Raw genomic sequence first — 18,301 nt, 5'->3', positions numbered from 1 at the left:
TAATATCTAAATCAGTGATAAATATTTTCACAAGCTTATTCATTTTAATTAGTTGTTAAATGAATAAACAATCAGTCAATTTGAAACAAAGAAATTCCAGAGGATATCGGTCAAAATGCTTTTAATATAAACAAGAAAAAGGTTTAAAATTTTTTTTTTAAGCTCTAAAAAAGTTTTCCATTATTTTTATATTCATCTAACATAGTGTATAACGCGGTCAGTTTTCAAGTAAATATCTGGATATGAAAGACAAGGCAGAGTTATTTATGCCTTTTTTGGAAGAAACTTAATAATGTAAATTTTGTTTCTTAATTGGTAAAATCGCATGATGTTTTAGCTTTTTAAAAGATATCGTTTTAAAATTATTTTATAAAACAGAATTAATTATTTATGCCTCTTGTGGAAGAACCATTATATTGCAAATTTTGTTTCTTGATTATTAAAATTACATGATTTAGCTTGTTAAAAGATAACATTTTAAGAATTTTCAACGTTTTACGAGAAGAAGATCTATCTTGAATCATTTCTTTGGAAAAAGAAACAAAACAGGTGCCTGTCGCCGATAATTATCATCATCCTGATAAGAAATGTGTAATTAATCAGACTGCCCCAAAAATCCGCCCAATTAACATAGAATATACAAAGATATAAATACATTGCTCAGCTCCTCGATTTCAATTTTTTTATTCGAAAATTAATTTGATGCCATTATTAAAAGAAAACGTGAAATAAAATTCCTAAATTAAAAATAAGCCGATTATCCAATAAAAAGATACAACTGATAGGTTACTGAAAGGCCACTGAGATGGATCTGCCATTCAGTCGAATGAATGATAACTGAAAGATCACGGAAAAAGTCACGGGAAAGGATCTTTTCAGTGACCTTCCAGTGACCATTTAGTGGGCATTCAGTTACCACCCCGTCAACTGAATGTAGTAATTTCATCCTGTGGGAATTGAATGTTGTTATATTTAATAAAGGACTTATCGCATGCATGTAGAGTTAAAAAAAAATTGAGTGAAAATGACTTCTATGTATGTTTTATAATAAAATCAAAATAGATGTAATTTTAAATTGAAACAAAGCTTATTTTGCAATATTATAGACAACGAAATTCAAATTCCGCGATATGCATATTTTTCTTACGATTTTCCGCGCCATTGCCTGTGACGTCAGAGGAGCCCTTTCGATCGAGGAGGTGAAAATAGCCATCGGCCATCTTGTTATCTTATCCGCAAACAACCGTTAAAAACCAATTATCTGATTAGTGAAAGCAATCGATAACAGTGTGATAATGCCTTTTTGTGCCGCCTTTGGGTGTAATAGTAGACAGAGGAAGGAATCCGGCCTGAGCTTTTTCAGATTTCCTAAGGATGCGCATAGAAGAAAGACCTGGACAATTTACTGTCGCCGTGAGAACTTTGTGCCTACAGAGAACAACCGCTTGTGTTCCCTGCACTTTTCGAAGTCCAAGCTAGATAGAGAGCCAGAAAAACTAAAGGAGATCGGGTACTTAGGAGCCAGAATTCGCCTGCGAGACGATGCAGTTCCGGACAACCCTCTCAGCCTACAGAAGTCCCGGGACGAAAATACCACCATTTCCCTCGCGTCAAGAAAGCCAAGAGGCGCTTTTTCTGAAACGACAGAGAGCCGATGTAAGTCATTTGTATTATCGTAAGATATTTAATAATTAGATTTAAAAATAGCTCCCTATTTCTGACATAACATATAAGTATAGGCATTCTGTAACGGACTCGTGCATAATCATATAAAACTGCACGTGCCTGTAAAATTTTGGCACACATAGGCCTAATTGTTCTGACACTTTAAAATTTTGAAATACCTGCCAATTAAGTTTATCTGAAATACTGTGTGATGTCCAGAGTATGTTATCATGGTTATCATATTTAAGGTATGCTTCTTGTACGCATGAAATTTACTACTACATAAGTACATTGTACATAACAGACAATAACAGTAAGGAGGGGGCTGTCCATCTTTTAAAAAAATCTTTTTGTTGTTAAATTGACTGATTATAAATGCTTACGTTTCCCCCTTAATTTCAGGTCATTCGGCAAATTCTGCAGGAAATGGAACCAAGGAATGTTGTGGAGGATTCAGACCCACCACCAACTGACCAGGAAGATCCTGAGCCCAAGGGTACACCAGCCACCCCAGAGATTCATGAACAAAATGTGCAGGAGAACTCTAACCCTCCAGACTTGCCAACCACCTCAGAGGATGAAACAGTACTGGAAAATGTTTCCAACGAAAGAGATTCCAGCACCCCTGTTGTACCACCCCTCGAGATGTCCAGAGGCATCCAGGCATCCTTGCGACCCCCACAAAGGACAAGGCGGATTCAAGTGTCGCTCCCATCCACTTCTACTGCAGCCCAGTGTTCGAGCCTTTCAGATAGGGTCCCACTTAAAGTACCTGTAGCTGCTGGCTTGGTGGCTCCTGAACCAGCACCGAAGACAGCTTGCTGTTGACAGTGATGGTGAAGATGACGATCCACCTGCTCATGAACCTGACCCGGATTTCGATCTATTGGATGAGGCAGAGGACAGCGAGTCCGATGAGGAGGCAAATGAGGAGCCACTTGGTGGTTATCCGTTGAGGATCAATGCCCCACCTGAAGAGGAACGGCACTTCTTGGTTTCCGAGACATCTCTGGCCAAGCTGTTGCAGCACTGTGCAGACTGTGGTAAGCTGTGTGAGACATCTGTCCAGTTTACTAGGGGAACAATGATTGGGACTCTTTCTGTGTGCTCAGATGGACATTCTTCTCAGTGGGAAAGCCAAAGAAGTCATCATGGGATGCCTTGGTCCAACCTACTCCTAGCCGGATCAATTGTGTTCAGTGGCCTCAATGCATCAAAATGTTTTAGGTTTCTCCAACACCTGAAAGTGCTAGCCATTTCCTCATCAACATTCAACAGGATCCAGTCAGCATATGTAGTGCCAGCAGTGCGATTCACATGGGTTTTCCATCAAGCTGAGCTGTTGGACATGTATTGGGATAGGATTCTGACTCTAGGTGGTGATGCGAGATGTGATTCTCCAGGTTACTCAGCCAAGTTCGGATCCTACACCCTAATGAACTTAGAGAATGGAAAAGTGTTGGACTTCCAATTACTTCAGGTACATACACGTCATTGTGGTATTTACGGTAGATTGTTCCTAACAAATTATTATGAATAGATAGAGAAATATTTTTGGTGTAAGTAAAGATTTAGATTGTGTAATTTCACTATATATATAACTTGTTAATAATGAATTATAACTTGAGAGCCATTAAAAAGTTCATAAAAATCTTAATCTGAATTAAGGTGAATGAAATGAATGAAAATTTGTAAATACAGTAGTTCTGTGTAAACATTCTTTATTCATGCACAGTAACTATCTTAATGTATTTTTTTTAATATATAATTTACAGAGTAACGAGGTTGCTGGTTCAACTCATATGGAGTTAGAAGGCTTGAAGAGGGGACTAAGAAGAGTGGAAGAGGCAGGCATCAATGTTCAGGCCCTTGTAACAGACAGGCATGGGATGGTAAAAAAGTACATGAGGACTGAGCATGCAGACAAGAAACACTACTTTGATGTCTGACACTTAGCTAAAGGTATTTTATCTAAAATTGTGTCAATGTAATAAAATAAGTTCTGAGATAAAAAAAAAAGGATGTTATATCTGCAAAGTATTCATGATATTTATTTAACAGGTTGAGTTGTGAATATTTGCATTAGCAATATATATCATTATAGCTTATATGAAATATCTCTGAAATAGTTTATTTCTGAAGTAGTTTATTAATTAAGTATTTATTATACAGGTGTTTCAAGGAAACTGGAATCGGCTGCCAAGAAGCGAGACTGTGAGGACATTCGACTCTGGGTGAAGAGTTCAGTCAACCACTGTTACTGGGTGGCAGCCTCCAGTGGGGATGATGGGGAGATGAAGGAACAGAAATGGTCATCTTTGGTGGAACATGTCACTGACAAACATGACAGCTGTCATCATGGTATGTTGAATGAGGACAGACAATGGCTTAGAGAAGGTAATGTTGAATGTACTTTTTGAATGATCACAAAAATAATTTTAATGCATGTAATATACTGAACTAAGGTGGTTTAAGGTTCAAATCTCATGGCCAGCCAAAAATGGTTATTGAAATATTATAATAATAACTACATGGCTACTGGTTAACATTTAATCTTTGAAATTTTACAGGTTCCAGAGCCCACAAGCTTTTCATGGAAGTGGTCAAAAGCAAATTCCTAATGAATGACATTGGAAAGTTATCTCCCCTGCACCAGACATATGGCCTGGAGGTGTTTCACAGTGTTGTGAACAGCTTTGCACACAAGACGACACATTTTTTCTACCCTGCAATGTTGGCCAGGTAATTTTCAAACATTTCCTAAAATTGTTTCACTTATCTCTGGTATTCTTGGTAAAATTGACCAAGTCTGTTCATATTTCTGTTGCTAATAACCATCTGATCCACGATCTTTCAAAAAGATCATTATTCCCTCATTAACTTCCGTGGTGAGCCTCTCACCGGAAGTGAAGAAGCTACTTTCATTTTGTGATTTGGCGATGGAAATAGAGTGTGTTTTTGTGAAAGATCTCCAAGAGGATGCAGATTAACTTCACGGTAACTTTATTGACACTTTTTCTATTGATTAAATGCCAAATATCCAACTATGAAGGAAAAATGAAGGAATGAAGGAAAAACACAAAATGATAACAATGAACCTAAGTTACAAAACATCTTGCGATTGTGTTCATCAAAGTGCACACAATTTATATCTACACTTGCAATATCCCGTAACAAACAACAAGGTCCAGTTTGTAGAGACAAACAAACACTCATTTATTTATGCAGCCTACTACTGGCAGAATCGTATGCGCCAGAACCGAACCCGGGACCACGACCACCAAAATTCCCATGTGCTATTTGTCATACAGCAGTAAGATTGAACACACCAGGTGTATGTTGCGATAGATGTGATCAATGGTACCATCAAGTCTGTATGGCCATGCCAGATCAAGTGTATAATGCACTGTCAAATATCACTTGGGAATGCTGTACTTGCGGTCTTCCAAATTTCTCCAGTTGTTTATTTAATAATTCCAAATTCGAGACATCAAACACTTTCTCGTTTATTGACAACTCTGCTCTTGATTCAGAATTAAGCTTTAACCATCCAACAGCGACATCTTCGCCATCAAAGACCAGAGATACTAAACGTAGTGATCTACCACTCAGAGTGCTTGTTATTAACTGTCAATCTATCAAGTCATCTGGAAAACCCGCTCAGCTATATAACATCATTGAATCGACACAGGCTGACATTGTCATAGGAAACGAATCCTGGCTAAGTTCGTCAATCAAATCGTCAGAAGTGTTTCCGTCAAACTTTAAAAGTTACAGAAAAGATAGAGATAAAGGAGAAGGAGGCGGCGTGTTTATCTTAATTTCTGATAAATACGATAGTGAACAACCAGAAGAGTTAAAGTGCGATCAAAACTGTGAATTTTATTTGGGTTAAACTCAAAATCACAGGTGCTAAAGACCTATATGTGGGATCTTTTTATAGACCACCGAATAACAATGACCCCGAGTATTTAAATACTCTACAAGCCTATCTCTCAAGAATACCAACCCAGGGATCACATGTATGGATAGGAGGTGATTTCAACTTACCTGGAATAAACTGGCAGACTGAAAGCGTACATCCGAATTCAGCAAATAAAACAATCAGCGACCAAATTCATACCATCAGCAAAAACTTCTTTCTAGATCAACTAGTTCATGAGCCTACAAGAATATCCGTACACCATTCAAATATCCTGGACTTATTCTTAACCAACAACGAGACTCTAGTGAACCAAGTAAAAGTTATTCCCGGCATCTCAGACCACGAAGCAGTATTCATTGAATCAAGTTTAAGACCAATGAAAAAGAAAGTGACATCACGTAAAGTGTGGAAATACAAGAATGCAAACTATACATCATTTAGAGAAGATTTATCATTATACTATGATGAGTTCCAACAGAAGACTAACGACAATAACAACATCGAAGAAATCTGGACACTATTTAAAGACAAACTCCAATCGCTTATGAAAGAACATATACCACAGAAGACAATAAAGAACAATTAAGACAATAAAAAATGGATAAATAAAGAAGTAAAATCAGCAATAAGAAAGAGAAATAAGCTATTCGATAGAGCAAGATCTACCCATGAAAAGAAAGATAAAGAGAGGTATAAAGAAGCCAGAGCAGTAGCGCAGAAAACTCAGAGAAAGGCATACTGGGATTATGTAAACAACCTGATTGAGGTGGGAGATCCCGACAGCGAGCAGAACCCGGGGAAACAAAAAAGTTTTTGGAATTATATTAAGAGCCTGAGAAAAGACAACAGTGATATAGCACCCCTTAAAGAAGATGGCAAAATGCACGACGATCCAAAAGATAAAGCGAACATCCTAAATAGACAATATGAATCAGTTTTTACACATGAGGATACACAGAATATCCCAAAACAACCTGGGAATCCCTTTCCATCAATGTCTGATATACATGTCAATGAAACCGGTGTCCTCAAACTCCTCAGGAAAATTAACCCAAATAAAGCTTGCGGGCTAGACTCGATCACGGCCAGAATCTTAAAAGACTTGTCTGATAACATCGCTCCATACTTGACATCTATTTTTCAGAAAACACTCGATCTTGGCAATATACCTACAGACTGGAAAAATGCAAATGTGACTGCGATATTCAAAAAAGGAGACAGATTCAAAGCCAGTAATTATCGCCCTGTATCTCTAACGTGTCTATGCTGTAAACTTCAAGAGCATATTATAACTACGAACATCCTTACTCATCTGGACACTTACAGCATATTCACCGATTGCCAGCATGGTTTAGAGCACGCAGAAGTTGTGAAACACAGCTACTCACACTTACTCATGAACTAGCATCATCTCTAGACAAAGGAGGGCAACAAGACCTGATTATATAAGATTTCTCAAAAGCTTTTGATAAAGTTCCGCACCAAAGGCTACTCACCAAACCAGATTTCTATGGAATTAGGGGAACAACTTACCATTGGATTAAAGCCTTTCTTAATGAAAGATCACAGCATGTTATAGTAGAGGGCGCAACATCGGAGAAGGGGAGTGTAATAAGCGGCGTGCCCCAGGGCACTGTCCTCGGGCCGTTACTTTTTCTGCTTTTCATTAATGATCTGCCGGAGTGTGTTACATCAAGAACGAGGTTATTTGCTGACGATGCAGTTGTATACAGACAAATAAACACAAAGAAAGACACCGAACTCCTTCAAAAAGACCTTATTGAACTAGCAAAGTGGGAAGAAACCTGGGGTATGTCATTCCATCCTGATAAATGCAACATCCTTAGAGTCACAAGAGTTAGATCCCCCATCACACACAACTACCATCTTAAATTAAAGGACAACTACTAGAAACAGCAGATACAACCAAATACTTAGGCGTTGACTTCACAGAAGACTTAAATTGGAATAATCACATCGACAGGGTAGTGAAGAAAGCCAACAGCATGCTAGGCTTCCTGTGCAGAAACTTGAACATCAAGAGCCAGGACACTAAATCAGCAGCCTACTTCACATTAGTAAAACCAAATCTTGAATATTGTGCGTCGATCTGGAATCCCCACAACAAGAAACAGATAAGGAAAATTGAAATGGTACAACGAAGAGCAGCCAGATTTATCACCAGGCGTTATCGCAATACCAGCAGCGTAACAGATATGTTAGACACTTTAGAATGGGAATCTCTATCATCCAGAAGACGCAAAATTCAGCTTACCATGCTATATAAGATAATCAACAACCTAGTAGATATACCATCAGACAATTGCATCTCATTTACAACTGGAGCTACTAGATCAGCACATACCCTGACGATAAATCAGCATCAGACTAGGACAGACACCATGAAATACAGCTTTTTCCCTAGGACAATTCCAGAATGGAACAGACTACCAGCATCCATTGCTGAGGCTCCTGACTTGGTATCCTTCAAGCAGGGGCTCACCACACTCCACTTCTAAACAGCTATTGTCCAGCTTGTAAGTAGACCCCAGCGAAGATGGGAGCTATGCCGATTGGAATCATTGGATCCCAGGGCCGCTACGGTAGTCGGATTGGTCTAATCTGAGGAGTTGAAAACAAGCTGGTTCACATACTTTGATCTCTTTTATTCTGTTTTTAATCACTAATTTTTACCGCCAGCGCCGCTCACCAAAACTCAAAGGTCTAAAAGACCGTGTTTTCGTAACCTATAGATGTAGATGTAGAAGACTCACATTACTTATGGTAAGACACATTGTAAACTAAAGTAAGGACATAAATTTTAAGCTTTCAAAACAATGTAAACACATAACTCTATGTACAAAATTTAATTTTATTTGTTCCTAGAGGCATTATACTTGAAAGTTAAAACAGAAACTTGAAAATCATTTTAAAATATAAACATATAAGATTATAAAATAAACATGTTTTGAATGATTTGCATACTGAAAATATAGTCATTTTCTTGTCACTTTTCATAGACTATGTGGACTTCTTGCGGCTGAACCTTGTGGAACGACGGTTGCAACTTCCATCATACCCTGCAGCCACAGCAGATGGAAAGGCCATCCTTGGATATCAGCCACCATCCCTAACATCAGCGTACACTGCAGTTAACAAGCAAGAGTTGGTCACCACCCGCTGTACCAGATTTGCTCGACAGCGTTAGGAATCGGGGCGAGGGTACTGAAATCCAACGTAGGTCTCAGATGGGAACGTGTGTCTTATCCTGGAAACCACACATGCCGGAAGAACGTTTCGATTGCCTTTTCCAAGTCTGTGTCATATCCATAGCACAAATCGTCGATAGGCGATATGTCGATAAACTCTGAAAAAAAATGCTCTATTATAATTTGTTTAGATGTATATATGTTAAATTTTATTTGTTCCTGTTTTTGTTTACTGTTATTGATAAGTTATTGATATGAAGTATTCATCATTTGTTATTGTTATGATTTTAATTAATGTTGCTGTAAATATTTCATCAATTTATTATTCATGATAATGTTTTCAATACTATCTTGATTAAAGATTGAATATAAAGTTTCTTATTTTCTTACCCATGAATTGGTTCGTTGTCATATAGGGGCCCTTCTCTCTGAATGTAGTCGTGAAGGCTAACTTCAAGGACTCTGACATTTAAACAATTGTCTATGAATGTCTGATGATGAGTGATGCATTATAGGTCACTTAACTCCCGTAAACTGTTTATGGCTGGCAGCTCCACACAACAGACACATTCAGTTATTGTCCCCATTTGCTGACAGGATCCACACTCGCAGCTAAGCAATGAAAATAAAATTTAGAATTTGCAGTGATTTGCAAAAAGCCTTACTTTTTCCAAAAACTTGATTCAAACTTGAAATTAAAAACTTGGTATGACATCTAACACTGTACCAATCATTGACCCACCCCCCCATCCCCAATTAAAGGGGAGCAAAATCGCTAGCAAATTTGGTATGATCTTATACATTTATCAAAAATAAGTGAGACATTAATTTTATATTGTTTTAAATGTTTAAAAATAAGAAAGAATATGTGTTAAATTGAAAAACAGGGATAAGACATGTGCGCAAATTTTACAACAGTTCTTAGATATCGGATCATTTACTGTTGAATTAAGCGATATATAAACTAGTTTCGTTGTGTTAAATAAGATAAAATATTTGTAGATTAACTAAACAATGCAAAATTGTCACGAAAACTATAAAATAAATTAACGATGCTACTTTAATACTGACCAAAAAGTGTTTAGTCGGCGATCTCCATGATCATGCTCATCGCCATAATCGCTTTCCTCGCTGCTTTCCTAGACATTCGGACGTGGAGGTGGCTTAAACATGTAGGGTTGAATGTTAATATTTCCAGGAATATCATCAATATCGGCATATTCGTTGTCCATTGCAATAAATTTTGACAGTATCGATCTCTTACTGTATAGAATCAGCTGATCTAAAGGGCTTTTATGACGTCACGGTACCACGTGACACCCTACCTAATTAACTGGAGATCGATCGAGCGGAGGGGTATAATTAAACCTACTAATTTGCTAAATATCCGCTAATTATCGGCACCAAAATGAACCGATTTAATTATTATTGATACAAAGAAGTTAAAATTGATCTAATTTGAAAGATTTTGAAAGTATGCGATAAGTCCTCTAAGGTTTTAAAGTAATGATTCTTATTTGAATTGTGCATGCTTGAAATATAGATACTTTTTAAACTTTTAAAATCTGACACATGGGATATTAAGTAACACTTGTTTCTTACAATGTATTGATCCATCTCATATTCTAAACAGAAATGGACGAATTAATAGACTCATTTGTATTTTGCTTATGAATAAATATAGACCATTTTTTTCCCTTTATCGTCCCGTTTAAAAATACACAATGAAGTTAAATTTAGTTATTTACGCCCTCATTGCATCAAAAGGTTACAGAAAATGTTATTGTAATCCATTTATCAATAATGTACAATGTAACAGTTTTAAAGTCAATAAATAAATAAGGTGAATTTTGACCTCTCAAAGTTTTGGAAACGTTTCAAAAGTATTTTTTTAAAATTCTTTTTAAAGGTACAAAGGCGCAGATATGAAGTTTATAACCTTTACTTTTTTGTAGAATGTCATGACATATATTTTGCAAGAACGGTTTAATATAGCATGAAAGAATGCTTAGAAACTTCTTTCATCTAAATTATCAAACTACAAACCTGGTTATTAACTGCTGATTATTATTAAACATGTAACATTGTAAATACATAGAGTTTGGTAGTTTAGTAGTAGTGCTAGTTGATTTTTTTTTTTTCTGATTCTTTTGTTTTATGACTTCTTAATTTTTTTTCTTTGTCCTGAGGAAGGAACAGGCGTCCCAAAAATTTGACAATTATTATTGTTCGTGTCGTTGGTCATTTTCAGTGCTTTATATATATATATATATATATATATATATATATATATATATATATATATATATATATATATATATATATATATATATATATATATATATATATATATATATATATATATATATATATATATATTTATTATACTTTCATGTTAAATACTAAAATCTGATTGGTTTAGACACATTTAACAATCCGTAATATCACCCTCAGCGTTAGCAACACAATTGACAACGGGTAACATTACGAAAATATCACATGCGTTCAAATCATGCGCGTACGGTTCACCGTAGAATTCTCAAAACGTCGGTTGTGCGTTTGAAAGAAGCCGAATAAACGACGTCAATAAAAGCTTGCGTCCGATGTAGCTTACTTGAAAAAGACAAACGACAGACGAAACATCCTTGCGAGTGCAAACTTTAGGTGATAAAGGACTTTTTGAGTAGCAAACAAATAATAAAGAGGTTGGTAAATCTTTTACGAAGCTTTCCTATTGAGAAAAATAGAAGCGGGGAGTTTGAAAGCTTTCTAAGCGTGAAGTTAACGACGATCTCCGAATTTTTTAATGACATCCGAAATCAGTAAGACATTCAGTATAATAAAATAAATAGTGCACGTTTTTGAGGGTAACAGTTGAAATTGACACCCCTCGGAAAACCATTGTCAACCTCCGCTGACGCGTCGGTTGACAATGGTTTTCCTTGGGGTGTCAATTTCAACTGTTACCCTCAAAAACGTGCACTATTTATATAATATATAACTGCATAAATATGGGTTCTTAAACAAAATTTTTGGATAATAAATTAGAGGGAAAATAGCTGTTTACGTCAGTGTTGCATACATGAATTCCATGAATTTTATTAAATGACTAATTATTGGGTTGATTATGAGAACAGAACAATCAGGTGTAATTACACCCCCCCCCCAAAAAAAAAATAAATAAATAAAAATAAGAAAAAATAAAATAAAATATACCAATGTCTTAAGTTTATTTGATTATTTTTTTTTCAATCCATTATTGAATCGTATTTATAAATTAAAAAAAAAATGAATTTGGGCTCAAGAAAGGGATTGAAGTGATTTCATGGTTTGTTCAGTAAAGTTTTCATTTTTTTTTCCCGAAAAAGGAAATTAATGCACGTATATGTAATGCATATGCATGGAATTGTTTTACATCAACTTTGAAATGAAACACCCCCTCCTCAACAACAACAACAAAAAAAACAACATTATACGATAGTTTTCCTTGTAGCAGATTTCATATACGAGGGGTGATTTGATATCGGGAGGAAATAATAACCTTCATCATTTTAACACATCTAATAGTTATTAAACCGATCCGACATGTGGTGCACTTGAAAATTACATAGATAAAACATTATTAGAATTATCATCTCTGCCAATAAAATAATAAGGATAAATTAATCAGCCAGGAAAGGGCAGCATTGTTATCATTAAAAATCAACGGTCATATTGCCTTTAAAAAAGCTGACAAAGGTAACACTGTAGTTGTCATGGACAGAGAACTCAAGCTCTCAAGCTCTACGTCAACTTAAATCAAAGCACTATGTTGAAGTTGACAACCCCGATTTGTCATATATTCATAAGATCATACAAGAAAAGGATTAGAGGAACATTGGACAAAGGAACATATTGTTATGCAATTGATAACGTCTCTTATATGCGGACACCTATACTTGCTAGACAAGATCAAAGATAATTTCTTGACTGTCCTCTTGAACGGCAATTACAACCTCAGACAGCTACCACGTAGGGGAGCAATTATTTCACAATGCGATACACCAAAGCATAGAATTGGTGCTTACTTTGATTACTTACTAATCCCGATTGTTAAAAAAAAAAAAATCGACCTACAACTGATTTAATCAATAAAATCGATGCATTATGCCTACCATCGCAAATCATACTGGTCAATTACGATGTTACAATTATGTATATTAACATGGGGTTCGATGAATTATCATCGATGAATCATTATTGCTGTTGAAGAAACCTACACTAATAACGAAAGAGAATTATCAGATCTGCCTTAATATCCAGATATCTCAGATCTTCTATTTCTTATAAAGTGCATTTCAAAAAAGAAGTATTTTTAATTCAATGGAAAATACATGTATTACAAACAAATCATCGGGTCTGCAATAGGTTCTACTGTTTCCCTAGAGGTATCTGATAAGAACCACTTTTCAAAGAGAGACTACTCTGATACAGAAATAGATCCTATTATCACAGGCATAATTGGAGCAGATAGAAATGATATCCTAAATAAAAGGTACAGCGTATCGAAATTCCACAATTCACTACTTATGGTTACAAAATATAATCCGAGAATAAAAGGATTCAGAAAAGCGCATCTTAAAATACTGGAACGAAATGAAAACAGACAGAAGATGCAAAGATATACTTGCATCGGAACCAATTATAGCTTACAACAAGGACAAAAGCATAGGCGATATGATTATTAAATCCCTATTACCACAAGATTGCAGTGCTAAGGTGTACTCCTGAAGAGGGTGGAACGGTTACAACAAGTACTCGTTTTAAATCGCCGAAACGCTCTTTACTTTATTACTATATTATGAATTATGCATAAAACTTGAAAATGTCGAAAAGCTTTGTTTAGAGTGTAGGGTCCTAATATATTTCATGGACAAGTTTGACTGATTGATGTCTTTTTTTCGCACATTTTAAATAAATTAAGCTTTTTAAACATCTGCATAAATTTTATTAAAATAAAGGCACGGACGGTCACATGGGTTGAAATCCCAATCGGTAATTGCATTCAATGGTCTATTTGACAACTTATCAGGACCATTAGAAGAAAAACGGCATGATGCAGGAACTATTAGAGAAAGCAATCTTGCAAATGATCTATTAAGTCACATGGATTCCTCGAATGGCGGATATTATTGCCTTTATCGCGATGCTGCATAGCCTATCACTCAACATCCTCTTGGGCCCTTCAAAGGAATTCACCTTACAGCAAAGGAATAGGGATTTAAAAGACAAATGTCCGTTAGACAGTGTGTTGAGTGGGGTTTTGATGAAAATTCTAAGTTATTTGCATTTTTAGACTTCAGGAAGAATTTAAAACTTTACCTGCAACCAGTCGGGTAGTATTGTCTGGTTGGGGCTTTCTTGAGAAATTTTCATACGTGCCTGTATGGAAGTATCACAACTGACAAGAATAGTACCCCCTTCATTAGAGGAGTGCGTCAATAACTTATAGATTCAAATATGATGAAAGAAAAAAAATGATTAAACTTTCATACCCCGCACCCCCAATCATTGTAGTTCCTGTGCATTGATTTAACATGAAACCGGATAAGAACCATTGATAGTCAAATATGAAATTTAATATCTAATTCCAATTTATCACATCAACATGAAAAAAATAAATTCAAGGAAAAAAAAGATTTTTAAGAAAAAAAATCACTTGTTTTCCTTGTTAATGAGTTCCTTGAACAAGTCATCGCTTTCCCCTCTTCTTTCTCTAATACAAACCTCTCTTTATCTAATGCTTGTCTTATTTCCTCAACTTTCAATTTTTCTTTACTTATCAGGTTCTCTGATTCGGTCTTTTTCTGTAAACATTCAATCATATAAGTACTGCTGGATGATTTCTTACGTTTCAAACTAGGCAAACCACTGGGTTCATCGTCTTTCCGAGCATTCTGTATTCAAATTGGAAGTAGGTAGAATAAATTCAAAGGGTAATTAAGAATTATGTGCTTCATCTATTATTACTCTGCAGTATATATGAATCAAGGTACATGTATGACCATAAATACCTAAGGAAATAGCCATGTGTCACGGACCTGTTTTTAAATCAGCTTCGTTGCATATTTTGAGGACATTTTTACTAATTTATCAAAGTTATAATTTTCTAACACTACAAAAGTACGCATAGTCTTAACTTAAGAAAGCGAGTAATTAGTATTATATATAAAGAAATCAATTATATGTATTGTAGATTTTTTTTGTAGTTTCTGTTTAAAAAACATTATGTTTAGACCGAAAATTAAGGGCCAGCAATGCAAAATGAAATCTTTATATCATATAAGGATATAAAGATGGAGTTTATCCAATTTTCAATATATGGTAACTGACATTAATAACCAGGAAAATATTTTAACACAGTAAAGTGTTGTTGAACTGAAAACACTGATGCTTACTTAGATGAGAAAAATGCATGCAAATAAAGTGCTCAATCAATTCAACTTGGCCAATGCTTAGAATGCTTGAATTGAACACAAATTGAATTATAAACTTCAGATTTCAATTTAATTCATTTTAGATCCAAGGGCAAATTACTCTAACTGCATAAAAAACCATGGAATTAAAACTCTTGAGTGTGTCGTGTATAGAGGTTTCTTTAAAAATGATGTGTCTGATGTACTCCAACTGAGAAATAAAGATTGTTCGTAGTGTTTTTTTAAAGTTAACGTTAGTCATTTCTCTTTGATGCATTTAGAAAGTGTTAACAGTAAATAAATCTTTAATATGTCTAGTAGTCCTGAATTTTATGAAAACATCAACGAATTTTAAATGCGTATAAGACAATTTAAAATACACACACACACACACACCCTCACACACACACACACACACACACACCATGTAAAAAGTGTAGGGGTACATCATACAAGTATTTTTTTAAATCTAAATTATGGTCTTAAGTATTTCATGATAAGAAGCAGCCCTTCCATCCTAAACCTAATTCATTAAAAAAAATCAAAATAATAATTCCCTCTGCTTTGGATGTGTAAACAAAATTGTATGATTGATTTCAATTGTAACGATTTCTTTGATTTAACACTGTAACCTTAGGCTTTATAAAATAGGCTGTTTAAAAAAACATGATGGCATTAAGGGGAGGACCATTTGATTCTGAGGGGAAGGGGCTGGCAAATTTTGTATAATAAGATTATTAATTTTTATGCCCTCTCAGGACAGAATTTATTTATTTATTTATTTCCAAGATGACCAGATACCAATTCTCATTTCCTCGGGAAAAGCTGGGGGAAAAAAACTTTTCATAAAAAACAAAAACGAAACAAAAAAAACCCCAAAAAACAAAAAACAAAAAAAAAAAAAAAAAAAAAAAAAAAAAACAAACAAACAAAAAAACAGAAGCATTGTCGACATTGGGTTTTGTCATAAAGAAAGCAACCGGTGAAATTCAAGTTTATCTTCGAGTATTTTAAGGAGTTTGAGGATTAAAGGAGTATTTTAAGGAGTTTAAGGAGTTTATTGAAAATTAAATCATAATTCCCCCCCCCCCCCCCACACACACACAATTTAAAAAATCGTATCATATTAAGAAAATGCATGGTGCATGTTAACATAACGTTTTAATTGATCTGATGAATACATGATTGAATATCTAAAATATATTGCTAAAAATTGGATAAAAGAACATGTTAATAAGTGGGAAGTCTTCATTTAAAATGTAAAAAAATACTCATTTAAAAAATAAAATAAAAAACGGTTTCGTATAATTGTTAAAAACTCTGGAATAAAAGTATTAAATGTAATTTTAATTCTATTTTAAGGTTTTATGACTTTGAAGTCTTTCTATTTAAAAGCAACCAGTTCTTGTTATGATGATTAATAAGCACAACAGAGAAATAATGTTATCTATCCAGAACATGAAGTACCTAATCTTCTAAAATGAAAACTGTTAGGGAAGCCACAACAACCCAGCAAGTTTTTCATGTATCTGGTCAGAATTTGTAAAAGCTCATCATACTGATGTATTCTTACACAGCATTAATGGTCTGCCAGAGTGTTGTGTCGGATTTTATTTTGAACGAAATTCAAGACAATGTATCAGTAGGTACAATATATTTCACTATGAAAATTTATAAATATTCTCCCCCCCCCCAAAAAAAAAAGTGAGATATTTATAAATGAATAAATTAAATAAGAATAGATATGGCAAAAGTAAGTCAGTGTATTTTGCATTGTGTTCATAAGTTGCTCAATTAAACCAATATTATTTTAAAATATGTTTATATTGGACTGTCTGAATGTGTGTTTGTGTGAGCAGCCATTTAGTGATACAGCCAGGGGGTGTAAAGGTACTGTGTGTATAAAATGTTTACACTATATATATTTTTTAAACTGTATAACGTCTAGTAAAATTATGAAACATAGGTACATTTATGGTTAAAAAATTCATTAGATTATACTTAAGGGATTCACGTGCGAGAAATAACAGCGACTTTCTCGACATACTTTTCTTTTCTTTTCGCCTGATTAAATTCATTTCTATATTTATATATGGAGGATGCTTCCACATTCGAGAAAGTTATCTGTTACAAATGACTTGCAAACTTACAAATGTACGCATAGCAAATAAAAAATGTCGCGAACAATAATTATATTAGTTTACGATTAAAAAGAGAGAAAAAAATATGTCTTTCCAGTGCAAAATAATAAAAATAGTATAAATAATAAAAGAAAATGTTAAATACATCATTTTGAATTATTTTTTTTTTCATAAAAGAGAAATAAAGGGTTGGTCATTTTCTTTCATTTTTTTCTCTCTCTATCAAAATTTTAGCCGGAACTTATCTGGAGAGGTAAACAGAACGCAAACTTCAAAGCATTATACCGGTACATGGAAAAGACATCACACCAGAGTCAAAAGTTCAAAAAAATATTAGAAAAAACAACTAAAAATCATCACAATATATAAATATTTACAAGGATGTGGATAGCTTTATTTCATTTTACCATACTCTGTTTATTCACTGTCATTTATGTTGTGAAAAGAAAGCGTAAAATAGCGATAAAACAACGAATGAATGACAACCAAATGGTACAACAATAAGCTGACTATGACCAATTGCATCACAGCGAAAGGACGACTGATTCGGTTATGGGAGATTGATTTATTGATTAAATGTTGTTTTACGTCCCATTCGAGAATTTTTCACTCATGTAGAGACGTCACCATATACAGGTGAAGGGCTTCAAAATTTGACCTTTACCCGGCACTCAGGGCCATTGAGCAGTGAGGGATCTTTATCGTGCCAACGCTGCCGTGACACGGGGCCTCGGTTTTTAAGGTCTCATCCGAAGGACCCGCAACTTTCACATCAAAGTGCCGAGCGCATGTGGAAGGAACAGTTGCTACCCATTTTTTATCGACTTAGGTCAATCGCGGCCGAGATTCGAACTCACGACCTTCCGATCACGGAGCGAGCGCTCTACCGACAGAGCTACCGTGAAC

General features: G+C 35.0%; 2 pseudogenes; one reads left to right on the top strand and one right to left on the bottom strand.

Annotated features, from left to right (window-relative positions):
- Window positions 1-2,821: 2,821 nt before the first annotated feature.
- On the top strand, window positions 2,822-4,411 carry LOC133178887 (uncharacterized; annotated as a pseudogene).
- Window positions 4,412-8,794: 4,383 nt separating this feature from the next.
- LOC133178635 (uncharacterized) lies at window positions 8,795-10,031 on the bottom strand (annotated as a pseudogene).
- Window positions 10,032-18,301: the final 8,270 nt, after the last annotated feature.

Source organism: Saccostrea echinata, unplaced genomic scaffold (genome assembly GCF_033153115.1).
Source record: "Saccostrea echinata isolate AGI-Se365-2 ecotype Australia unplaced genomic scaffold, CSIRO_AGI_Sech_v1 ptg000003l, whole genome shotgun sequence".
Classification (NCBI taxonomy): domain Eukaryota; kingdom Metazoa; phylum Mollusca; class Bivalvia; order Ostreida; family Ostreidae; genus Saccostrea; species Saccostrea echinata.
This window is presented reverse-complemented; position numbering and strand designations above follow the sequence as displayed.